At 48.3% G+C, this 26,410-nt stretch overlaps 1 long non-coding RNA gene across 1 annotated transcript in view; it reads left to right on the forward strand.

Moving 5' to 3' along the window:
• The first annotated feature begins 14,957 nt into the window (after nucleotides 1-14,957).
• Nucleotides 14,958-26,410, forward strand: part of LOC137519584 (uncharacterized) — a 67,652-nt gene continuing 56,199 nt past the window's right edge. Inside the window, exon 1 of the long non-coding RNA XR_011021019.1 lies at nucleotides 14,958-15,146. This is a non-coding gene — a long non-coding RNA (uncharacterized lncRNA). The remainder of the gene's footprint in view (nucleotides 15,147-26,410) is intronic.

The raw sequence follows: 26,410 nt of genomic DNA on the forward strand, positions 1-26,410 counted from the left end.
CAGTGCGTATCTCCGCCTCTCTCCCGCTCTGCCTCACATGCGTCTGTCAGTGCGTATCTCCGCCTCTCCCCCGCTCTGCCTCACATGCGTCTGTCAGTACGTATCTCCGCCTCTCCCCCGCTCTGCCTCACATGCGTCTGTCAGTGCGTATCTCCGCCTCTCCCCCGCTCTGCCTCACATGCGTCTGTCAGTACGTATCTCCGCCTCTCCCCCGCTCTGCCTCACATGCGTCTGTCAGTACGTATCTCCGCCTCTCTCCCGCTCTGCCTCACATGCGTCTGTCAGTGCGTATCTCCGCCTCTCCCCCGCTCTGCCTCACATGCGTCTGTCAGTGCGTATCTCCGCCTCTCTCCCGCTCTGCCTCACATGCGTCTGTCAGTGCGTATCTCCGCCTCTCCCCCGCTCTGCCTCACATGCGTCTGTCAGTGCGTATCTCCGCCTCTCCCCCGCTCTGCCTCACATGCGTCTGTCAGTGCGTATCTCCGCCTCTCCCCCGCTCTGCCTCACATGCGTCTGTCAGTGCGTATCTCCGCCTCTCCCCCGCTCTGCCTCACATGCGTCTGTCAGTGCGTATCTCCGCCTCTCCCCCGCTCTGCCTCACATGCGTCTGTCAGTGCGTATCTCCGCCTCTCCCCCGCTCTGCCTCACATGCGTCTGTCAGTGCGTATCTCCGCCTCTCCCCCGCTCTGCCTCACACGGAAGTGCACAGGGGCAGCAAAATCCACGACCAAGAAAGTTGTGAATTTTGCAAGGGGGATTTGGGGGGTAAAGACCCCTCGTTATGCCGTGGGATAGCAAAACTGAATTTCTCCAAACTCTCTTTAGCAGTAGTTGAGAAAATCCAGTCAGGGAGTGCAAAATGTTTTGAGTCCATTTTTGCTGAATAATTTTTATTCCAGTCAGAGATAAGCTGACAGGTTATTACAGCGCACAGCTATATGACAAGAACAGAGGCAGCATTTGCCATGCCTGGCTGCCATAAAGAGGGACCATTATCACTCAGCGGCAGTAAATGGTGTCATTTGCAGCTATAAAATGATTTGCGTCTGGCGGCTGACATCAGAAGAGAAGAGGGAATATTGATAGATAATACAGATAAAGGCTTTAAACGCTGGAAAATTGTCACCTTCTCCGTTATCAGCGGCTATTTGCTAACTGGCAGATAATGCAACTGGCGGTATTACCGTAGGTGTGGCGGTAAAGTGCTCCAATCATGTAACACTGAAATCTGCTATTATTATTATTGCAGCAGATGGCATTTATATACCTTTGCCTTATCATGCACACATATTTAATCATAAGTTAACATATGATCAGTAGCGTCCCTACCGAAGGGCGGCAGGGGGCGCCCCGCACCGGGTGTCGGGCGCCCCAGGGGGTGTCATCAGGCCTCCCACAGAGGCCTGTGTAATGTGCAGGACAGGAGGGGGAAGCAGCACGGAAAGGAGGGGTGGCGGGGAAAGCGGCGGGGAGGGGGGCCGGACCCCCCACCTCCCTCACCTGGGTCCCCTCCTTCTGGCGCTTCCCCCTCCTAATTGGCAGCAGCGGGCAGCAGCGGGCAAGAGGACTTACTCACCTCCTTCCTGCGTTCCAGGCGATGGCAAATAGCGTCATCGTCACGTGACGCTGGTCTCCGCCTTCTCCACCGCTCACTGTGCTTCCTGATTGGCGGAAGCACAGTGAGCAACAGAGAAGTCGGAGACCAGCGTCGCGTGAGGATGACGCTATGCGCCGCCGCTATCGCCAGGAGCAGGTGAGTGAGTCTTCTTCGCCACTCCTGCCCCCTGCTGCTAATTAGGAGGGGGAAGCGCCAGAAGGAGGGGACCCAGGTGAGGGAGGTGGGGGGTCCGGCCCCCCTCCCCGCCACCCCTCCTTCCAGGCTTTCCTCACACTGGGGGCAACTAAACTAGCTATACTGGGGGCAATTATACTAGCTATTCTGGGGGCAATTATACTAGCTATTCTGGGGGCAGCTATACTAGCTATTCTGGGGGCAACTGTACTGGCTATACTGGGGGCAACTAAACTAGCTATACTGGGGGCAACTAAACTAGCTATACTGGGGGCAGCTATACTGGGGGGCAGCTATACTGGGGGCAGCTATACTGGGGGCAACTAAACTAGCTATACTGGGGGCAGCTAAACTAGCTATACTGGGGGGCAGCTATACTGGGGGCAGCTATACTGGGGGCAGCTATACTAGCTATACTGGGGGCAACTAAACTAGCTATACTGGGGGCAGCTATACTGGGGGCAGCTATACTAGCTATACTGGGGGCAGCTATACTGGGGGCAGCTATACTAGCTATACTGGGGGCAGCTATACTAGCTATACTGGGGGCAGCTATACTGGGGGCAGCTATACTAGCTATACTGGGGGCAGCTATACTGGGGGCAGCTATACTAGCTATACTGGGGGCAGCTATACTAGCTATACTGGGGGCAGCTATACTAGCTATACTGGGGGCAGCTATACTGGGGGGCAGCTATACTAGCTATACTGAGGGCAGCTATACTGGGGGCAGCTATACTAGCTATACTGGGGGAGCTATACTGGGGGCAGCTATACTGGGGGCAACTATACTAGCTATACTGGGGGCAGCTATACTAGCTATACTAGGGGCAGCTATACTGGGGGCAGATATACTAGCTATACTGGGGGCAGCTATACTAGCTATACTGGGGGCAGCTATACAGGGGGCAAATATACTAGCTATACAGGGGGCAAATATACTAGCTATACAGGGGGCAACTATACTAGCTATACTGGGGGCAACTATTGACGATTGAAGTGTTTTGTGGACAGGTCTGCCACACGATTGCATGTATTTTCTGGTCAAATCTGCTACATGATTGCATGTATTTTTTGGGCAAATCTGCCGACATGATTGCATGTATTTTCTGGGCAAATCTGCCGACATGATTGCATGTATTTTCTGGGCAAATCTGCAGACATGATTGCATGTATTTTCTGGGCAAATCTGCCGACATGATTGAACGTATTCTCTGGGCAAATCTGCAGACATGATTGCATGTATTTTCTGGGCAAATCTGCCGACATGATTGCATGTATTTTCTGGGCAAATCTGCCGACATGATTGCATGTATTTTCTGGGCAAATCTGCAGACATGATTGCATGTATTTTCTGGGCAAATCTGCCGACATGATTGCATGTATTTTCTGGGCAAATCTGCCGACATGATTGAACGTATTCTCTGGGCTAATCTGCAGACATGATTGCATGTATTTTCTGGGCAAATCTGCCGACATGATTGAACGTATTCTCTGGGCAAATCTGCACACATTACGTGTATTTTCTTCAGAAAACCTGCACAATTATGTGAATTTTCTGGGGAAAGGGTCACCAAAACTTGGGTCCACTGTCTTTGCATTGCACTTTTAAAGGGAACCCGAGGTGAGAATAATATTGAGGCTGCCATATTTATCTCCTTTTAAGCAATACCAGTTGCCTGGCTGCCGTGCTGGTCCTCTGCCTCTAATTCTTTCAACCACAGACCCTGAACAAGCATGCTTGTTTCTGGTGTGATTCAGTTCACTACTGCAGCCAAATAGATCAGCAGGGCAACTAGTATTGTTTAAAAGGAAATAAATATGGCAGCCTCCATATCACTCTCACCCGGGTTCACGTCAAATTACAGTTAGCTCCGCCCTCATCCGGTCATGGCCACGCCCATTTTTTTGGCGCGCCGCATGTTATAGCGCCACCCATTTTTTGCCCCTTTACTTTTTTTTGGGGGTGGGGGGTGTCTTATAATACCCAGCACCGGGTGTCAAATGCCCTAGGTACGCCACTGCATATGATACATCTATATAAAACCTTTCCAACACATAGCAAAGAGAAAGAGCACTCAAACTTAGCTGAGGCACGCCATGTCAAAGTTAAATAATGGGAACCTGAAGTACTGTATATGGAGGATGCCGTATTTATTTCCTTTTAAACAACACTAGTTGCCTGGCAGCCCTGCTGATCTATTTGGCAGCAGTAGTGCTTGAATCACACTTGAGGCTACTTTCACAGTGGGACGTTGCGTTTTGATGCGACGTTAAAGTCGCAACGCAAACTAACAACGCAACGTCCCAAAAATGTCACAACGCAACTCTATGCCCTGTTGTCGTCGCATACAGTAGAACATACAGGCAATGAAAAGTATGCTTCCAGGTCATTACTGAGCATGTGCAAACAGACCAACGCAGTTAATAACGTATGCAGCATGCAGCACTTTCTAATATTGCTACACGTTGCACACAAATGCAACGTGTGCACTGTGAATGTCGCACAGACTTAGTATTGCTGTGCGTTAGGCCACGTTAAACCATTTTCTAACGTGCGACTTTAACGTTGCACTGTGAAAGAGGCCTGAAACAAGCATGCAGCTAATCATGTCAGATCTGACAATAATGTCAGAAACACCTGCTCTGGATGCTTGTTCAGTGTCTATGGCTAAAAGTATTAGGCCCCATTCACACTTAAAAGCGCAAAAACGCCGGCGATTACTGCTGGCATTTTTCGGGAGTGATTTTTCCGCAATTTCCAGAGGAAAAATCACTGGACACTGCAGCAATTTTTCCGCGATTGCGTTTAGCGCTTCTATAGCACTAAAACGCGATCTCCGGGAAATCGCCTGAAAATGGTGCAGGCTACGTGTTTGCGTTTGGCGATTTGCATTTATCGCTGGCGATTAACGCAAATCGCCCAAGTAAAAATTGGCCCATAGGGTTTTTTTACACTAGCGCTTTCAAAAGCGCTAGCGTTTGCGCGTTTGGCCGAAATTGCCTGCAAAACGCTCTAGTGTGAATGAAGCCTCAGAGGCAGAGGGTCAGTGGGGCTGCCAGGCAACTGGTATTGCTTAAAAGGAAATAAATATGGCAGCTTCCATAACACACTTCAGTTGTCCTGTAAATAATTGGAGAATTCTGCTCTGAAGGGTGAAGGGGAGTAATGTGGAGGTATCAGAACCAGGAAACTGATATTGCTTAAAGGGAAATTAATATGGCAGTCTCCATATCCCTTTCAATTCAGGTGTCATTTAAAACGACTTATTTAGTCTCTCTTTCTTTTACTGTCTGTTTGTTAAAAAAGTTATATTATAAATAAAGTAAGGAAAAGATAAGTGGTTGATCAAATAAAAGGCATCAGTGTATTAACAAATTTTCGTTATCTTTTTGTATTTTTTAATCTTAGGTTAGAAACCAGTAATCATCAGATTCTTTTTAAGACTCTGCCATGTGCTTTTGCCATGTGCCCCCCCCTTTGCACACACACACTCTCGGCATAACCCCTGTCACATGTCCCTTCCGCCCTCCTTCCTCCCTGCCTTGAGTGCTTGTAATAAGCAAGTGGGGATGATGCTTTCCAGGTATAATCAGCTGCCCCTGCCAAACAGCCTGAAACAAAGCCCTTAAAATGTTAAAGAGAACCCGAGGTGGCTTTGTATAACGTTAGTGGGGCACAGAGGCTGGTTGGGCACACTAACACCAGCCTCTGTTGCCCCATGGTGTGTGTCAAAGACCCCCCTGCTCGCCGCTATCCTTCCCGCAGTGCTGGCGACACGCAGCGCGTCGCCAGTAGTGTTGTCCGGATCATGAACGATTCGGATCTTTGATCCGAATCTATTTTATGAGTCGATCATCCGAATCATCAAAATGAACGATTCGGATCGCAAAAGGGGCGGGGCCAGGAGCGACACGCCCCCTCTCAGCGGGCAGCGGGGTCCTGGAAGCAGAGCTGAGATGGATCGCTGAGTTGGAGGGGAGCCAGCCTTGCAGGGAGACAGGTAGATGAGAGAGAGGGGACATGGGTGCCACTGCCAGATATGTGTAGAGCACACATACTGGCTGCAATGTGCTGCTCATTATAGGCTGTCTGTTCCGTAGTTGTGCACAGTGATCACATGGGAAGCTTTTGGCTCAGCACAGCTCAGTAACTTTGCAGACACTGTGATTGAAAGGCAATATAATCCTCCTGCACTGGGCACTAAACAGCTGCACTTATCTTCTGGGAATGCTTTCTTTCACTGTGCGACCTTTTCTTTCAAAGTGTACAGATGAACATATAGGTGAAATATATGTAAAGCATGTGATTTGCAGCATGTGGGTATTACGTGCAAACATTTCTGCTCTCTGCTCGTCCCTCCTCCCTTCTCTGTCCACTCCCTGCCCTCTGTCCATCTTCTCCCCTTCTCTGTGTGTCCACTCCCTCCCCTTCTCTGTCCACAGACCTGTCCTGCTGTTCATTTCACCCCCGAATGCTTCCGGTAGTAAAATGATCCGAGATTCGGATCAAAGATCCGGATCTCTTCAATGATCCGATTCGAATCATCCGGATCATTGAAAAGATCCGAACTTCCCATCTCTAGTCGCCAGCACAATGTTTACCCTAGCGCTGTCTGTCAGCGCCGCTCCCCCGCCTCCTCCGCATCGCCGCTACCCGCCCTCGTCCCTTCCCTCCAATCAGCGTGAGGGAAGGGACGAGGGCGGGTAGCGGCGATGCGGAGGAGGCGGCAGAGCGGCGCTGACAGACAGCGCTAGGGTAAACATTGTGCTGGCGACACGCTGCGTGTCGCCAGCATTGCGGGGGTATAGCGGCGAGAAGGGGGGTCTTTGACACACACCATGGGGCAACAGAGGCTGGTGTTAGTGTGCCCAACCAGCCTCTGTGCCCCACTAACGTTATACAAAGCCACCTCGGGTTCTCTTTAAGGCAAGACTTGTAGCCACGTCACACAAAAACATAACATCTGAGAACTCACATTGGTGTGACATTGGAGCAGGCCGGGGCAAGCGTTAACATGTCTGAAATTCCAACCCCCCCTCCCTCCAGGAAAAGTTGCAAGCGGGCACCAGGGGATTTGAAACTCACCTTGCTCACGATGTCATTTCCATGGCAAGAGGGAGTCACATGACGGGACGTCAGGACGTGCCAGTGCATTACACGCTGGCACATGCTGACGTCACGCCATGTGACATGCCCTGTAGCCATCGAGACGCGACTCATGACATCAGTGAGTGAAGTGAGTTTCAAATCCCCCGCTGCCCGCTCGCAATTTTTCACGGTGGGAGGGGGAAAGGAGGGGAATCTGCCTGTCCACTTTTTGGAGGGCCGGAGAAGCAGCGCACAGAGGCCAGATCTGGCCCGCGTACCGTAGTTTGCCCATCGCTGCATTAGAGGATATTTGAACTTTTTTGCTTTCAAAAATGGCTTATGAAGTTGGGCTTTAAGTATTAGTTCTCACAGTACTAACAGTCAAGTAGGGGGCGTAAGGGGAGCAGCGCCTGCGACTGTAGGGGAGCCTAGGGCTGTAAAGGGTTCCCGAACTACTACTTCACTCCTTTTCATAAAGGGGTCCGTCCTCCAGATCAGGTGTTTTTGTGGCTACACTTGTTAATGCTGTGACGAATATGATGGCCACACTTGTTTTATGACGTTTGCAAGACGGGCCTCCAGGCTGTGAGGGTCACCAGGGGGAGGCAAGGAAAACATGGTGTGAGGGGGGGGGGGGGGGGGGGGGCCATGATTTGTAGTTAGGCCCCTGCAGTCAAGCATACAGACTAGGGAGACCTTTGAGCTCTGTACTATACATCAGATAGTTTCCTCATTCTAATAACCGTGTCCTTTCCTTTGATCTCTTTCAACATTTTGATTGTATTTTTTTCCTTTTCTTGTCTTCGTCAAACAACAGGTAAATAGAGTGTCTTGGTCTGATGACTATATTACACTCTAGTTTAAGTAAGCCCTTGTTATCTCCATCTTCCATGTCATCTTCCCGTTCCTATAGGCTTAGAATGTTTTTGACTTGACTGCGATTGTTCCCGTAAAATCTCTCCACAGTCAGAGTCAGCTCACGCCAGACCCATTGTAGCCCCTGCGATGGGCAGCCAGCCCAGAAATATAGGTTTTATCTGTAATAGACCCATTCCAGATGCTTGATGGCTTCCCAGGCATTGCATAGCATGATCGGGGTGATAAAACCGGCGTGCTGATTTTAATAGGGACTCGTCCTATTCTTAGAAGTCTTTAAGGGACTGTTAAGCAGACATCAATGGCGTGTTGGGATTGTGCACTAATCTTATCAGCCAAGCGCAAGGCCTCTTCTAGCTGCTCCTGAGACGTTATGGAAACTGAATATCGCCATCAGGATTTACATCGTTCTCAGCACTTGGGGCTTATTCAGTGCAGACGTGTCCTTTTCCGAAACCTTCACTTATCTCTTCCACTGCAGGCCTTTTCATGTGCCCACTCCTTCTCACCAGGTGCCCAAGTCATTAGAACAGCCCCTGTGTGCCGCTATTTCCACTGTTTTTAATCTGAAAGAATGCAGTCTGTGCTCCGTTCTTGGAACTGCAGGTAATTTGAACTGAAGCTAGCGGAAGTTGCCATCTGCCATCCGTGGAGGCTGCCATCTGAATTCCCTTTAACTACTTTACGACCGCTCTACGCCAATCGTCGTGGACGTGGCGGCAGCCCCAGGACCGCTCAATGCCAATTGGCCTGTGGTCCCTAAGTGGTTAATTAAAGTGAACCAGAGACGAAGCACCCTCATGTATTTTGCCATATAGATCAGTGGGAACATTAGAGAAAACACCTACCTTGCTTTCTGTTTCATTCTGCACTGCACAGCTTGCTTCTAATCAGCCCTGATAAAATCCCCGACTGAGCATTCAGTCTGGCTTTGCTATAATGACTCAACTATAATGATTCCTGAGCAGAGCCAGCAGGGGGCAGGCTTGGACTTGAAAAGACATGAGAGAATACAGACTGAGCTATAAATATTCCTGAACAAAGCCAGACTGAAAGCTCAGTCGGGGATTTTATCAGGGCTGAATGAAACAGAGCAAGCTGTGCAGTGCAGAATGAAAAAGAAAGCAAGGTAGGCGTTTTCTCTAATGTTCCCACTGATATATATGGTAAAATACATGAGGGTGCTTCATCTCTGGTTCCTTTAAAGGGGACCTAAACTCTTGCACAGGACAGAAGGAAAACATAGAGAAATGCACCCTGTATGTATTTAGAGAGTTTAGCCTGCCCGATTCCCCCTCATCTGTGACTAAGCACAAGTTGTTATTTGATCCCTCAGCTGTGTCAGCTGCCTGCCACATCAGAGAACTAATTGGTAAGCTCAGGATGTTAAGACTATGTCTGCTTCCATGAAAGCAGGAAGTAGAAACATTAGATATTTATTTTAGGATTTGTATCAGCTGTAACAAAGAAATGTTTTTTTCTCTTTAAAGGTTCTAAGGCAGAGAGGAAGTTCAAGTACAGGAGGTCCACTTTAAAAGGTGACAGCTACCAGGCGGGTATTTTTTTTTCTTTTTTCAATCTTCAATTGCCCTTTTAAAACAAAAAGTCATTGCATTTTTTCCCCCTTCAAACGAGTGAGATATCTACAATTTATCGCTTCAGAGCAGTCAGTCACGCAGGTCTGTTTTCAGGTAAAGGCAAACCAGGCAGATTCCTGGGGTGACACTTGTAGGAAGGGGCACCACAGAGCTATTGCTAGCACACTGAGCCTGATTCAATTCACCTTTTCTCCTAGGTGATATATTCATACCTTTTCATGCCAGAAAATACTCAGAATAACTTTGATAGTCCTTTTTTTTGTATTTAGTACTTTTTCAATTCGACTTAGGAGGTTAGCCCCCCCGATTTGAAACGATCGCACAGCACCCAACAATTTACTCAGCTTCATTTAATGTTCTCAGTCAGCAAGAGAGAATATGCAACAACTTGAGACATGACATGCTGCAGCACAACATAATAATACACTGTGACTCAGCCAGTTGGCTGTCCTCCATTCCTCCTCAGTCAGGACAGTAGTGCCACCTCCTCCCTTCTGCTGTGCAAGTCAAATGAAACACTGCTGCTCTCCTGACTCCCCCGTCACTCACTTTCAGACTCCTCACACAGCACAACAAGCTGCTTTTCCCCAATGATGACCTCTTCACCTCGCTCTCCTCTCACTTCTCCTCCTACTCTGACTGCATGCTTTAAGTGTAAACACACAGTACAAACATGCTGCTCCTGTAATCTCTGCGCCTGATGCAAATGTTTAACCTTGCTTCATGAGAGAACCGGCCCTGCTACTATACAGGTATGTCGTTACGGTTTGAGTTTACCTTTAACACTTTTTTCATCAATAAGTACTTTTTTTTATTCTGCCTGACATGATATCTGTGGTTGGAATGGAGTTGGCTTTGCCGCTCTGTGCTGCTATTTGGACTTCTATCAGGAGGACAAATGCCCATGTAATAATATTATGGGATTTGCATGTGTTTCCAGCTAAGTAGAGCAGATTTCTCTGGGCATTGCCAGTGTAGCAGAGATATCTAAGCTCTGAAAATCAGCCTTATCCAAATACTGGAAATTCAAAACAAACATGGATCGTGGCTTGCTTCTGTGCCATCCGTGGAGGCGTGAGAGGTCCACTCACATCTTTGTTCCTGGATGCAGATTGCTGTTTGATCACGTGAGTCAGTCGGCAAAATCTAGGAGTCAATGTTCGGACAAACACAGAGGCACTTAACTAATCTACCCAGCACATGAGTTGTTATGCTCTTCTCAATAGCCTGATGAAGTGGGATGTGCCCACGAAACACGTTGCACTGTCTTGGAGTATGTGAATAAATTAATTTTTGTTTAACAAAAATCAACGTTATCTTGTGACTACATTGGGGAGATAAGTCCACCACGAGCCTCCCTATTTTTAAAACTTTTATTGAGATTTTACATTTCTGGCGCCTCTGTACCATTGTACGAATTCGGACAAACAGTTTGGGTAACCTGGTGCCTGCCTAGTCTCCGCTCTCCTGCCTGCCTTCCTGGCACAGGCACTACCCTCCTCATCCACACATCCCCATTAGAGGACGACCTACCATGACCAATCAGACGGGGGAACCGGCACCAGACCGCGCCACTGCTCCTTTTACTATTACATGTCACTGCTACTGATCGAGTGCAGTGATTGGCTTAATGATGGTGCCGTGATCCTGCCCACGAGACCGTCAGCACCAGTTAGTCAAAAGAGCAGCGGGCGGCTGTGATTGGCCGGTGTAGTGCCAGCACCTTAACCCCATTGCTCGCATGCCAAAGCTTCCCCTCTGGCTGGCCATGGTGATCTCTCGCCAATGATGGGGTTTATATAAGGAGTATATATGATAAGAGGTATAAAAGAAAACGACGCTTATGGCGACGGGCGCGTGATGAAGTCAGGTGCCCGGACGGGCCGTGCATGCGCAGTTGTGCACAACTTTGCCTGAAGTCACTGGGCAAATGGGGCCGCCAGTGGGACCACAGAGGGGACTCAGTGGATGCTGTGGGACCTTGTGAGCTTTGGGGGGCTGGAGAAAGCCCCAGTTTTTCATAATCATTGCAGATCTTCATTTTAAAGAAAATCTGTAATGAAAAAAACCTCCCCTGGGGGGTACTCACCTCGGGTGGGGGAAGCCTCCGGATCCTATTGAGGCTTTCCCCGTCCTCCTCGGTTCGGGAAGCCTTGATAGGGTCCAGAGGCTTCCCCCTACTGAGGTGAGTACCCCCCAGGGGGACCTTTTTTTCAGTACAGGTTTTCTTTAATGGTCGGCTCGGGGTCCCTTTAAGACACTGTGAACTTTCCTTCTCTGCAGGGTGGTAAGTAAGCAGGCTGGGAGAGCTGACATCTTGGGCGGTCTGGCCTGGAGGTGACTCGCACTGATTACTGCATGATGAAAGTTGACTGCGTGTTTTTCATTGCATCCGCGATATCAAGATATGAGAAGTCTGGAAATAAAAATAATGTTCGCCCTGATCTCTTTCCCAGGGTGGGGCCGGACGGTTCCTAAATGGCTTATACGAGTTTTCCGATGCCGGGTGAAAAAAAGGGAAATATAAATTATCTGTAAACAGGAGGAATTACATTTTTCCAGCAAACGTTTAATGAGAAGTTTGGGTGTAGCGGGCTGAAGTATGCCAAACATTCCACTGATCTCCAGTAACAGAATCCTGGAATGTATACAAAAAGTGAGTGTCCAAGTATTTCGTGCAGCGCCGCAGTATAGAAAGACATAAAGTGAGCTTCCAGGCAGGCAAAAAGAAGAACCATTTCATTCAGTAATGTGTTCAACAGTGAATGATGAAAAGCATTTTTAAAGCCACCCCTACCCTAACTAAGAGAAAAGTCGTTCCAGTATCCTCTCATACTCACCTAGAGGGTTGCCTGGGAATTTGCCAGATATATGAGGCAATAGTAATGTTAGCTCTCTGACCGCTTGGGCGGCTCAGGGTTATTTTTGATCCCCCTGTACCTATAAGTTTCCAGGTATAATTACTGTCCATGGGTCTTCAACACTAACCTCCCCTCTCCTCTACCTAACACTAACCTCTCATCTAACCTCCCCTCCCCTATGCCCAACACTAACCCCTCCCCTCTCCTCTGACTAATACTAACCTCCCTCCCTCCTCTGCCTAACACTAACCTCTCCTCTGCCTAACACTAACCTCCCCTATCCTCTACCTAACACTAACCTTGCTCCTCACCTCTGCCCAACACTAACCCCTCCCCTATGCCCAACACTAACCCCTCCCCTCTCCCCTGACTAATACTAACCTCCCTCCTCTACCTAACACTAACCTTGCTCCTCGCCTCTGCCTAACACTAACCTTTTATCTAACCTCCCCTCTCCTCTCCCTAACACTAACCTCCCCTCTAACCTCCCCTCCCCTATGTCTAATGGTGTTCATACATGGTACAATTTTTTTTATCCAATCTTACCATTTCTATGTAGTAAGGGTAAATTAAGTGAATATACTGAATGGATAATTTAGGCAGTTCCCTTATATTACATAGAGATGTAAGATTGGATGAAAAAAAATGTACCATGTATGGCCACCATAACACTAACCTCCCTGCCCTTTGCCTAACACTAACATTCCCTTTCCTCTACCTAACTCTAGCCTCCCCTCTCTCCACTGACTAACTAACACTAACCGATCCTCTGCCTAACACTAACCTCCCCTCTACGCTGCCTAACACTATCCTCCCCTCTCCTCTACTTAACACTACCCTTCCCTGTTCTCTGCCTAACACTAACCCCCTCTCTCCTCTGCCTAACACTAACCCCCTCTCTCCTCTGCCTAACACTAACCCCCCTCTCCTCTGCCTAACACTAACCTCCCCTCTACGCTGCCTAACACTATCCTCCCCTCTCCTCTACTTAACACTAACTTTCCCTGTTCTCTGCCTAACACTAACCCCTTCTCTCCTCTGCCTAACACTAACCCCCTCTCTCCTCTGCCTAACACTAACCCCCCTCTCCTCTGCCTAACACTATCCTTCCCTCTCCTCTACTTAACACTAACCTTCCCTGTCCTCTGCCTAACACTAACCCCCCTCTCCTCTGCCTAACACTAACCCCCTCTCTCCTCTACCTAACAATAGCCTCCCTTCTAACCTACCATCTCATATGCCTAACAATAACCTCCCATCTCCTCTGCCTAACAATAACCTCCCTTCTAACCTCCCCTCTCCTATGCCTAACGCTAACCTCTTCTCTACTCTACCTAAAACTAAACTCCCTTGTCATTTGCCTAACACTAACATAACCTCTCCTCTACCTAACACTAACCTCCCCTCTCCACTGACTAACACTAACCTCGCCTCTCCTCCGCCTAACACTAACCTCCCCTCTTCTCTGCCTAACACTAACCTCTCCTGTCCTTTGCCTAACACTAACCTCCCCGTCCCCTCTCCTCTGCCTAACACTAACCTCTCCTCTGCCTAACACTTAGCCCCCTTTCTTCTGCCTAACACTAACCTCTCCTCTCTTCTGCCTAACTCTAACCTCTCCTCTTCTCTGTCTAACACTCAGGGGTGCAGCTGAGGTTTTGGTGGCCCCAAGCAATCCATAACTTAAGTGCCCCATCCATGAAAGAAGGTGAAAAATGGATAGCCACACCTCCGTGGTAAAAAATGGGCATGGCCCAAGCATGATGTGGGTGGAGCCAAATACTTTCAGTTCCTAGGCTAAATTGCACCCAGGGCGAGTGCGTAAAATGCGCCCCCAACGCGGAGACAGGTATAGGTGCCAGCAGTATAGGTAGCCAGCTATAGCCCCCCCCCCCCAGTATAGGTAGCCCATATAGTTGCCCCAGTATAGGTTAGATAGGTAGGTGCCCCCATATAGGTTAGATAGGTAGGTGCCCCTGTATAGGTCAGATAGGTAGGTGCCTCCAATATAGGTAGCCAGTATATTTGCCCCAGTATAGGTTAGATAAGTAGGTTCGCCCATATGATTTAGATAGGTAGGTGCTTCCAGTATAGGTTAGATAGGTAGGTGCGGCTGGCGCACGGAAGGGGTTGTTCCGGGTGTCTGGAACCACCCCCTTGCACCTAGACCGGAAGTGCCTCAAGAATCTGAGCAGCGGCAGCCACTGAATGTAATAGTGCAGCTGCCGCTTGCTCATGTGTGTGCGCAGTAGGGGGGCCCGGGGCCCGCTAGCCGTGTGGGGGGGGGGGAGCGCTGTCACCCTCCCTATTGAGGGACCCCCCAGCCAGATATGCTGCTTCTTCCCCGCAGCCCCGCAGTCTCCCGGAGGCAGATCAGGGCTACGGCAAGATGGCTGCCGAAGCCCTGCTCTGGAGACTGCGTCTCCAGTACAGGGCTTCGGGAGCCATCTTGCCGTAGCCCTGCACTCTGCCTGTCAGCGCGGGAGATGTGCTGCAGGATAGTGATGGGAATTCCGGCTCTTCTCGGAGAATCGGCTTTTCTGAATCGGCTCCCATTAAAGAGCCGTCTCTTACGGCTCTCAATCGGCTCTTCATTAAATATCATTAGACACCACTCAGAATCGGAGTAAAAGCCCCGCCCCTGTCTCCATGACAACTCCAGACTGCTTCACTGACTGGTGCAATCCCTCCTGCTACTGCTCTGCTCCGCCCCATACACTCGTACAAGCTGCAAGAGGAGGACTACATCTCCCAGCATGCCTCAGCGCCCTTTATTACACAGCAAATCAGAGCTGTGTGGGGTGGCTGAGGCATCGGCTCTTTGAAAACCGAGATCCGGCTCTTGTCGTTCACGACCCATCACTACTGCAGGAGGATCATCGGGGAGCTGCGAGCCAGATGCCGGGAGAGGAGAAGACTTCTGTCAGGTAAGTGATTTGTTTTTTGTTCACAGGTGCATTTTTTTTCTAGTTTCTGCTGCCCACATTACGATTTTCAGGTGTCTGCTGCCCACATTACGATTTTCAGGTGTCTGCTGCCCATATTACGACTTTCAGGTGTCTGCTGCCCATATTACGATTTTCTGGTCACTGCTGCCCACATTGCGATTTTCTGGTGTCTGCTGCCCACATTACGATTTTCTGGTCACTGCTGCCCACATTACGATTTTCTGGCGTCTGCTGCCCACATTACGATTTTCTGGTGTCTGCTGCCCACATTACGATTTTCAGGTGTCTGCTGCCCACATTACGATTTTCAGGTGTCTGCTGCCCACATTACGATTTTCTGGTCTCTGCTGCCCACATTGCGATTTTCAGGTGTCTGCTGCCCATATTACAACTTTCAGGTGTCTGCTGCCCATATTACGATTTTCTGGTCACTGCTGCCCACATTGCGATTTTCAGGTGTCTGCTGCCCACATTACGATTTTCTGGTCACTGCTGCCCACATTGCGATTTTCAGGTGTCTGCTGCCCATATTACGACTTTCAGGTGTCTGCTGCCCATATTACGATTTTCTGGTCACTGCTGCCCACATTGCGATTTTCAGGTGTCTGCTGCCCACATTACGATTTTCTGGTCTCTGCTGCCCACATTGCGATTTTCAGGTGTCTGCTGCCCACATTACGATTTTCTGGTGACTGCTGCCCACATTGCGATTTTCTGGTGCCTGCTGCCCACATTATGATTTTCAGGTGTCTGCTGCCCACATTACGATTTTCAGGTGTCTGCTGCCCACATTACGATTTTCAGGTGTCTGCTGCCCACATTACGATTTTCAGGTGTCTGCTGCCCACATTACGATTTTCTGGTCACTGCTGCCCACATTGCGATTTTCAGGTGTCTGCTGCCCATATTACGACTTTCAGGTGTCTGCTGCCCATATTACGATTTTCTGGTCACTGCTGCCCACATTGCGATTTTCAGGTGTCTGCTGCCCACATTGCGATTTTCAGGTGTCTGCTGCCCACATTACGATTTTCTGGTCTCTGCTGCCCACATTGCGATTTTCAGGTGTCTGCTGCCCACATTACGATTTTCAGGTGTCTGCTGCCCACATTACGATTTTCTGGTCACTGCTGCCCACATTGCGATTTTCTGGTGTCTGCTGCCCATATTACGACTTTCAGGTGTCTGCTGCCCATATTACGATTTTCTGGTCACTGCTGCCCACATTGCGATTTTCAGGTGTCTGCTGCCCACATTACGATTTTCTGGTCTCTGCTGCCCACATTGCGATTTTCAGGTGTCTGCTGCCCACATTACGATTTTCAGGTGTCTGCTGCCCACATTACGATTTTCAGGTGTCTGCTGCCCACATTACGATTTTCTGGTCACTGCTGCCCACATTGCGATTTTTAGTTGTCTGCTGCCCACATTATGATTTTCAGGTGTCTGCTGCCCACATTGCGATTTTCAGGTGTCTGCTGCCCACATTACGATTTTCTGGTGACTGCTGCCCACATTGCAATTTTCAGGTGTCTGCTGCCCATATTACGACTTTCAGGTGTCTGCTGCCCATATTACGATTTTCTGGTCACTGCTGCCCACATTGCGATTTTCAGGTGTCTGCTGCCCACATTACGATTTTCTGGTCTCTGCTGCCCACATTGCGATTTTCTGGTGACTGCTGCCCACATTGCAATTTTCAGGTGTCTGCTGCCCATATTACGACTTTCAGGTGTCTGCTGCCCATATTACGATTTTCTGGTCACTGCTGCCCACATTGCGATTTTCAGGTGTCTGCTGCCCACATTACGATTTTCTGGTCTCTGCTGCCCACATTGCGATTTTCAGGTGTCTGCTGCCCACATTACGATTTTCATGTGACTGCTGCCCACATTACGATTTTCTGGTCACTGCTGCCCACATTACGATTTTCTGGTCACTGCTGCCCACATTGCGATTTTCAGGTGTCTGCTGCCCACATTACGATTTTCAGGTGACTGCTGCCCACATTGCGATTTTCAGGTGTCTGCTGCCCACATTGCGATCTTCAGGTGTCTGCTGCCCACATTACGATTTTCTGGTCACTGCTGCCCACATTGCGATTTTCTGATGACTGCTGCCCACATTGCGATTTTCAGGTGTCTGCTGCCCACATTGCGATTTTCAGGTGTCTGCTGCCCACATTACGATTTTCTGGTCACTGCTGCCCACACATTGCGATTTTCTGGTGCCTGCTGCCCACATTGTGATTTTCTGGTGACTGCTGCCCACTTTACGATTATTTTCTGATGACTGCTGGCTGCTGCCCACATTACGATTATTTTCTGATGGCTGCTGCCCACATTACGATTATATATATACACTGGCTGTATGCAGGGGGAACTGGCTATATACACTGGCTATATGCAGGGGGATCTGGCTATATACACTGGCTATATGCAGGGGGAGGCATCTGGCTGCATACAGTGGGTATATGGGTATATACAGGGGGGGGATCTCTGGCTATATATACAGGGGATCTGACTATATACACTGGCCATATATACAAGGGGGATCTGGCGAAATACAAGGGGGAATGTACTGAACGGGGAGTTATCTGGCTATATACTATAAATGGGGATCATATGGTTACTTATCCTAACTGGGGGGGGCCTCATCTGGCTACCTGTGTGATAAATGGGGGTCATCTGGTCACCTATACTAAAGAGGGGTGGGGTAATTTCGTTATCCATAATAAAGGGGGGTTATCTGGCTACTTAATCACTGCCACATTATATATATTTTGGCGAAACGCTACTGCATCATGTGTATTTTGTAGGGAAACACTGCGCATTGTGTGTATTTTGTGGAGAAATGCTGTGCATCATGTGGATTTTGTGGGCAAACGCATGCGCGGTAGTGTGCGGCTTGCCAAAAGAGACCTATCAGGAATCCTCCCCTTGAAAATCCTGGATTTGCCCCTGGTGCCTCCAATATAGGTAGCCAGCATAGTTGCCCCCAGTATAGATTAGATAGGTAGGTTCCCCCAGTATAGGTTAGCTAGTATAGTTGGCCCCAGTATAGGTTAGATAGGTAGATGCCCTCAGTATAGGTTAGATAGGTAGGTGCCCCCAGTAGAGAATAGATAGCAGAATAGGCTAGATAGGTAAGTGCCCACAGTATAGGTTTGATAGGTATGTGCACGCAGTATAGGTTAAATAGGTAGGTACCCCTCAGTATAGGTTAGCTAGGTAGATGCCCCAGTCTAGATTAGATAGGTTGATGCCCACAGTATAGATTAGATAGGTATATGCCCTCAGTATAGATTAGATAGGTAGATGCTACCAGTATAAGTTAGATAGGTATATGCCCCCAGTATAGATTAGATAGGTAGATGCCCCCAGTATATAGGCTAGATAGGTAGCTGCCCCCAGTATAGATTAGATAGGTAGATGCCACCAGTATAGGTTAGATAGGTATATGCCCCCATTATAGATTACATAGGTAGATGCCTCCAGTATAGATTATATAGGTAGATGCCCCCAGTATATATACAATAATACAATACAATAACATTTCTATAGCGCTTTTCTCCCATAGGACTCAAAGCGCTTAGGCTCTCTCAGATTCAGTAGTTAGTAGGATGAAGTATTCACACAACAAAAGTTATATTTCTGCAAATGCCAGACTGAACAGGTGGGTTTTCAGTCTGGATTTAAACACATCCAGGGATGGGGCTGTCCTGATCTGTTGAGGTAAGGAGTTCCAAAACATAGGGGCAGCATGACAGAAGGCTCTGGGACCAAAAGTTTCCAAGTGGACTCTGGGTATGACTAGATTATTAGAACCTGTGGATCTGAGAATGCGGGGATTGCTACGCAGCTGTAACATATCTTTCAAGTATCCAGGGCCTAGATTATTCAGGGATTTAAATGTCAGTAGGCCGATCTTGAATAGGACCCTCCATTCTATAGGTAGCCAGTGAAGGGAATGCAGGACTGGCATTATGTGGCAGTGACGGGGTTGGTTGGTTAGCAGTCTGGCAGCAGTATTCTGTATCAGCTGTAGGCGGTACAAGACCTTTTTTGGAAGGCCAGTGTAGAGAGCATTGCAGTAGTCCAGTCGGGATGTGATGAAGGCGTGGACTAAGGTTGGCAGATCTTCTGGGGGTATGAGGTGCTTGATTTTTGCAATGTTCTTCAGGTGAAAATAGGATGATTTCACCACCGCAGAGATTTGAGTTCTGAAGTTTAAATCCCCATCAATTAGAACTCCCAGGCTACGCACATGATCAGAGCTGCGTAGATCCGTGCCTCCTATTCCCAGTGGTGAAGACTGCAAGTTAAGTTGTTTTGTTATCATGCTCTGCCCTCCAATCAGAAGGACTTCAGTTTTGTCTGCATTTAGTTTCAGCCAGTTGTCATTCATCCATTGCTGTAGTTCACGTAAGCAGGCGTTTATAGTTAGAGTTGGGTCTGTCACACCAGGCTTGAAGGAAAGATATAGTTGGGTGTCGTCTGCATAGCAGTGGTATGTCAGGCCATGTTTTTGGATTAGTTTTCCCAATGGTAGCATGTAAATCGTGAAAAGCAGGGGAGAGAGGATTGAGCCCTGGGGCACCCCATACTTAAGTGTTACAGGGGTGGACAGGAAGGGCCCCATAGACACTTTGTGGGTTCTGCCACTCAAGAAGGATTGGAACCACTGAAGTACTATGCCATCAATGCCGCAGTATTCCTGTAGCCTGTTTATCAAGATGTCATGGTCAACTGTGTCAAAGGCTGCAGAAAGGTCTAGCAGTATGAGGATCGAGCACTCTCCTCTGTCTCTTGCCATGAGCAGGTGGTTGCATATTTGGATGAGGGCAGTTTCAGTGCTGTGGTGTTTCCTGAAGCCAGACTGGAATGGGTCATAACTGTTATTTTGTAGGATTCTGGCTTCTAGCTGGAGGTATACAGCTTTTTCAATTAGCTTGCCCAGAAAGGGGAGGTTAGAGACAGGTCTGTAGCTGGTCATTGCATCTGGGTCCAGGGAGGGTTTTTTGAGGAGAGGCCTGATGATTGCTTCCTTCAGTAAAGCAGGAAATATCCCTGATTGTAAGGAACAGTTAACAATTTTGAGGAATACCGGTACGAACAGGTCTGGGCAGTTCAACATGAACTGTGTTGGGCCAGGATCTAGGTCACAGGTAGTTAGGCGGACGTGAAGGAGGTAGATGCCCCCAGTATAGATTAGATTGGTAGATGCCCCCAGTATAGGTTAGATAAGTATATGCTCCCAGTATAGATTAGATAGGTAGATGCCCCCAGTATAGATAAGATAGGTAGATGTCCCCAGTATAGATTAGATAGGTAGATGTCCCCAGTATAGATTACATAGGTAGATGTCCCCAGTATAGATTACATAGGTAGATGTCCCCAGTATAGATTACATAGGTAGATGCCCCCAGTATAGGTTAGATAGGCAGGAGGGTGGGCGTAGCGGAGGGGGAAGCGGGCAGAGAGAAATTTCCACTCACCTGGCTTCCTCGATCCTGCAGACTGCTTCTATCTTCATCCTGTCCTGGCCCGCGTCGCATTTGTAAGAGCTCCCCCTGTGATGACATGCGGTTACGTCATCACAGTGGGAGCTGTTACCATAGCGACAGACCCCAGGACAGGATGAAGATAGATGCTGCGTGCAGGATCGAGGCAGGTGAGTGGAAACTTCTCTCTGCCCGTTCCCCCCTCTGCTATGCACACCCTCCTGCCGCACCACCTGCACGCCCGCCGCCAGCTGCAGAGCGAGGCCCCCCGTAGTGTGAGGCCCTGTGGCTCACCTGTATGCTGGCGGCGCCCCTGCTAACACTATCCTAAGGGTACCCACTTATGATAAAATCTTGATTGTACAATCTTACAACTTCTATATAATATAAGAGACTATCTAAAGCAGGGCTTTCCAACTTCAGTCCTCGAGGACAATATCCAGGCCAGTGTTTAGGATGGGCTGAGACATGGAGAAATGTGTTCTAGTTGATCGACCACACATTTCCGGATTCAGTGCCACCCCTGGGGCCCATAGCTTCTTAGTTATGCCTCCATTGAAGGTGGTTAACTAGCGTCAGTTAAAAAGCAAAAACCGAACCACTCGTCAACCAGTTGCATCAGCTAGGCCTTGCTTTAAAATACTTCCCCTTTAAATGCAGAATTAGGCACGCCAATCCAGCTTATAACAGGCGAGAGTTCCAGGCACATTTTCTCCACTTTCCTAAAGCTGTCTCTCCCAGCACAACAGCTCCGGCTCAGCCGCTGCCAAACCATAAAAGGCTGTTACGTCTCTTCCAGCTTCAGCCCTGGAATCTCGTCTGCCAGGGAGCCTGGCCAGCAGCGAGGAATGCGTTCTTCCTAGCCATTGTTTCTCCTCTATAGAGTACAACTGCTAATACTTTGCATGTGTTATTAGAAAAGGCGGCCTTTATAGCGGAGCCAGCGCCTCGAACATTCCGGAAAATATCACTCCGACGGAATTTTCCTGCCTCACGTGTTCGAATTCACACTTCCATTTCGCAGAGTCGCCTGCGATCCGTTCCCCCAGTTTCTGTCTGGAGAGGATCGCAGCTTTTAGAGAAAAACAAGTTACTTTCTTCTGTTCTCTGACTTCTGTTCTTCGGGCCACACACGATCACGTTAGATAATAAAATGTTTGGCGTCCTTTGGGGGTTCCAAGAATGTTACACATCTCTCTAGCAACAATAACTCCTGATCTGCAGCAATAAAATAAGATTTTCAAAATAATAAGGCCTTAGGGTTGACCTTCATTTTACTACAATATTATTTACGTTCCATCTACAGCAAAGTCCCCTGTATCCGGCTCCGGTGGGGATTGCCTGAAACCGCATACATGTGCTTGCCGCCTAAAAAACCCACACCCAGCATTACAGCACTTACTGTGCCTCCAGCGGCGTCTTCTAACCTTCCTGTAGCTCCTAGTGGCTTTCAGTTGTCCAGCTCCCGGCATGTCTCATGACCTGCATCGGGTCACGTGACACGCAGGAAGCCATGCACGGACGCTAGAAAGCTGCTTGGAGCTACAGGAAGATTAGAAGGTTAGAAGATGGAGCTGAAGGCTCGGTAAGAATTTAACCTCCTTAGCGGTATGCCCGACACTGTGTCGGGCATACCGCCGGCTGTCCCCAGGAGTCCCCCAGTATAATTTTAAGCGATCGGATAGCTGTAATAGCGCACTAGGCTAGCTAGTAGTGGTGGAGAGGATCCTCAGATTACTTTTGATCCCCCCCCCCCCGATCGCCGCTAAATACATTACCCCCCCCCCCCCCCCCCCCTGGATCCAGCGATCGGCACAGCCTCACTGCACATCTTCGGTCCTCTCTATGGGGAGGATCGGGTCTGCACATGACGTCATGTGCGATCCTCCCCACAGAGAAGAGGGGAGCTGTCTGTGGAGGCTGCGCCGATTGCTGGATCCAGGCTTGGTAATGTATTTAGCGGCGATCAAAAGTAATCCAATTACAGCTTCAATTCGCTAAGCCTTCGCTGAATCCGTGTTCATGGATAAGGCTAATGGAAAAACAGCAAAGAGGTGTGGTAAATGGATCATATTCAAAATGGGTCACTTTTGGCAGTAGGGCCCCACAGGGGTCAGTACTAGGTCCAGTACTTTTCCCTTTTTTTATTAATACTGACCTAGCAGATGAAGTGGTAAGTAATGTTGTCATTTTTGAAGCTGATACAAATGTATGCAGAATTATCAACCCACAGGAAGATGGTGACATATTGCTGACAGATCTGGATAGGATGGCTAAATGGGCATGTAAAATGCATAGTAAATTCAACTGTGAAAAATGTAAATTCATGCATATTGGTCGTACCAATGGTCTAGCACCATAGTTATATATAAATAGAATAAAGATGGGGGCATCAAACTTGGAGAGGGACTTAGAAGTACTAGTTGACAACAAATTACATAATAGTATTCAATGCCAAGCAGCTTCAGCTAAAGCAAATAACATTTTTGGATGCATTAAAAGGGAAATAAAAACTCAGGATGCTAGCATAATACTGCTCCTATTTAGCTCTCTAGTAAGGCTGCAAATGAAATATGGAATTCAGTTCTGGGCACCGCATTACAGGGGGGACAGTGCAGTTTTGGAGCAGGTGCAGAAATGAGTCACAAAATTGATCAGAGGAATGGAAGGTCTCACTTACCAGGAAAGGTTAGATAAACTGGACTTATTTAGTTTGCAGAAAAGACGTCTAAGTAACATCTAGAAATTCATCAGAGGGCCATATAAAAGCTTGGCAGAGTGGCTTTTTTTCCCTAGGCTTGTGCAGAGGACTAGGGGACATGGTGGAGGAAAAATGATTTTGCCAGCTATTCAGAGTGGTGTTCTTTATGGTGAGAGTGGTTACAATGTGGAATATATTGCCACAGGAAGAAGTTATGGAAATTCTATATCTTCGTTTAAAGGGGGCTTCGATCCTTTCCTTGCATTGAACGACATCCATGGCTATAGTTACTAGGTAATTACTGGCAGTGGTGATCCAGAGACGTTATCTGATTGCCATCTGGAGTCAGTAAGGACATTTTTTCCCATTTAGGGCTAATTGGTCCAAGTATTTGAAGGTCTTTTTTTTTTGCCATCCTCTGCATTAACTGGGGTATATAAGGGTCCAGGTTAGTGTTAGCATTATGCAAGTACCATACTTTCTGATTGAACTTGATGCAATACTCAACTGACAGCCAAATAGTCCTCTTCTGTTCTGTGGAGAAAGGGGGAGGGGGTAGTTACTTCTAGAACAGGGTTGGTCAGTAGTGATCAGGCACATGGATGACTAATAACTACCTCAACAATGCCAGAGGACATCTGGATATCTGGAGGGCTGCAACTCTGGCTACCGAATAATGAGGGAGAAGGCTACCTCTTGCTACCTAATAACAGGGGTGCTTCTGGCTATCTTATACTGGGGGGGCACCTCTGGCTGCCTAATACTAGGGGACACCTCCAGCTACCTAGCACTGGGGGACACCTCCAGCTACATAATACTGGGGGGCACCTCTGACTACCATATATGCGGGCTACCTACCAAGGGGTACCTCTGGCTATCTAATAAGAAGGGGGGCTACCGGTGGTTATCTAATTCTGGTGTGTGCCTCTGGCTACCTAATACTTGAGGGGTACTGCTGACTACCTGATACTGGGGGCACCTCTGGCTACCCAATACTGAGAGCCTACCTCTGGTTATCTAATACACGGGGGGCACCTTTGATTATCGTATATTGGGGGCTACCTAATACTGAGGGGTGACCTCTGGTTATCTCATACTGGGGGGGGGGGGACACCTCTGGCTACCATATATTGGGGCGCCTCTGGCTACCTAATATTGGTGGGGCAGTTTTTGATACCTAATAAAAAAAAGTCATGAAAGCGGATTTTCAAGACCAGTTCGGAGGTTAGCCAAGTGAAAGGCAAGCGACTTCTTTCTGACACTGAGCAATACACACAGATATGCAGATTACTCTCCTGGGCAAGTGGGCATTGTCTTGTCCCACTGTTTTCACCATAGATAACCTCTGTTTACGTTCTTTGTCATCATCTGTGTAGCTTTTATTGATCCAGTTTACTTGAGGGTCACTTTAACAAGCAGGCTATAAATAGCAATCAATATTAAGCCCCCAGGAGAGACAATAAAAACCTAGAGGCTGCAGAAGACTCTTCCCACAATTCTCAACCATGTAATGTTACTGCTATCGATAGAGCCGCGGCGCAGTGCTTATCCCGGTAAGTGCCATTGAACGGCGGTGTCTTATGTGCTGTGTAATGGTTCATCGCCCCCCTGGGCCTGCAGGAACTGCGTGAAACCACACTAAAGAGAAGCACAATAGTTTGAAGCCTACGCGCTCCGCACATTGTTTGTGTAAATATAATTTTTATACACTCGGAGGAGAACAAAGTGGAGTCTGTTGAACTATTCCGGCATGCTACGATGTGTGAGAAAAATGTCTTTGTCAAATCCGCGATATTGTTGATCCGCCTCCTGTGGGGACGTGAGGCCCGGGGGCACCAGAACAATAACAATACTATGATGATGCCACAGATTGGCATTGTCTCCCTGCACCATGGAGGCTCAGAGTGTCATACTTAGATCATGGCAGTAGAGAATCAGGCTTCAAATAGTTTTAAAAATTAGTGTTCTTTAAAGTGAATCGGTAGTGCAAATAAAACCAAAACAAAACAAAAAACAGTCACCTAAGGAGAGGGAAGGCTCTGGGTCCTATAGAGCCTCCCCGTTCTCCTGTCTGTTCCCTTGATCCTCCGCAGGCTTTACCATTCAAATCTCCAGCCACGGGAGACTTCAGGAGTCTTCAGAAGCACTCGGGCTTCCGAAGACAGGCGGCAATATACTGCGCATGCACAAGTGCGCGAAAGAGGGCGCTCACCCATACACAGTATAGAGGGCCCGCATAGCTCCCAACTGTCCCTCTTTTGGAGGGACCGTCACTCTTTGAGAGCCCTGTCCCTCTTCCCTCTTTCCTCCTCATTTGTCCCTCTTTCAGGACTTTGTCCCTCTTTCTATGTAAATATATATATTTCTCTACTAAAAATGTGTTTGATTGACTCTAAATTTTATTCCCATCCTTTAAATTGATGTATTACTAATTTTAAAATGTTAATTTGAAGGAAAATGAACCAGGATAGAAAAGACCAGTGTGGTTTGAATTATAAAACAGCGTATTTTTCTTATGAAATCTTTATGGTATCTGTGACTAGAGGTGTGATGGGGGCGTGATCAGGGGTGTGGCAGGGGCGTGGCTTAAGTGTCCCGCTTTCTTATCTCAAAAAGTTGTAAGGTATGCGCCCATCTTTGGAAACCCGAGAGCTTCTGAAGACTACCAAAGCCCACCCAACGAGGAAGAGAGCAGTCTTTGACTAATTGGTCGAAGACTGCTAATGGGGGAACCCTGGGATTGTGGAGGATCACTAATTACCCCACCTGTGGTTGTGTGTGGTTTCCTGCAAAACGTGTACTGTTGGTGGGCCTTGAGGACATGGTTGGGGAACTCTGCTCTATAGGACCCAGAGCCTTCCCTCTCTCTTTAGGTGAGTATCTCTTTTTATTTTTACCTCAAACTCCCTTTAACCTCCTTGCAGGTTATCCCGAGCTCAGCTCGGGGTAACCTGCGCAGGAGGATTTCTCAGGCCCCGCTGGGCCGATTTGCATAATTTTTTTTCCCTACAAGCAGCTAGCACTTTGCTAGCTGCGTGT

Source organism: Hyperolius riggenbachi, chromosome 5 (assembly GCF_040937935.1).
Source record: "Hyperolius riggenbachi isolate aHypRig1 chromosome 5, aHypRig1.pri, whole genome shotgun sequence".
Classification (NCBI taxonomy): Eukaryota; Metazoa; Chordata; class Amphibia; order Anura; family Hyperoliidae; genus Hyperolius; species Hyperolius riggenbachi.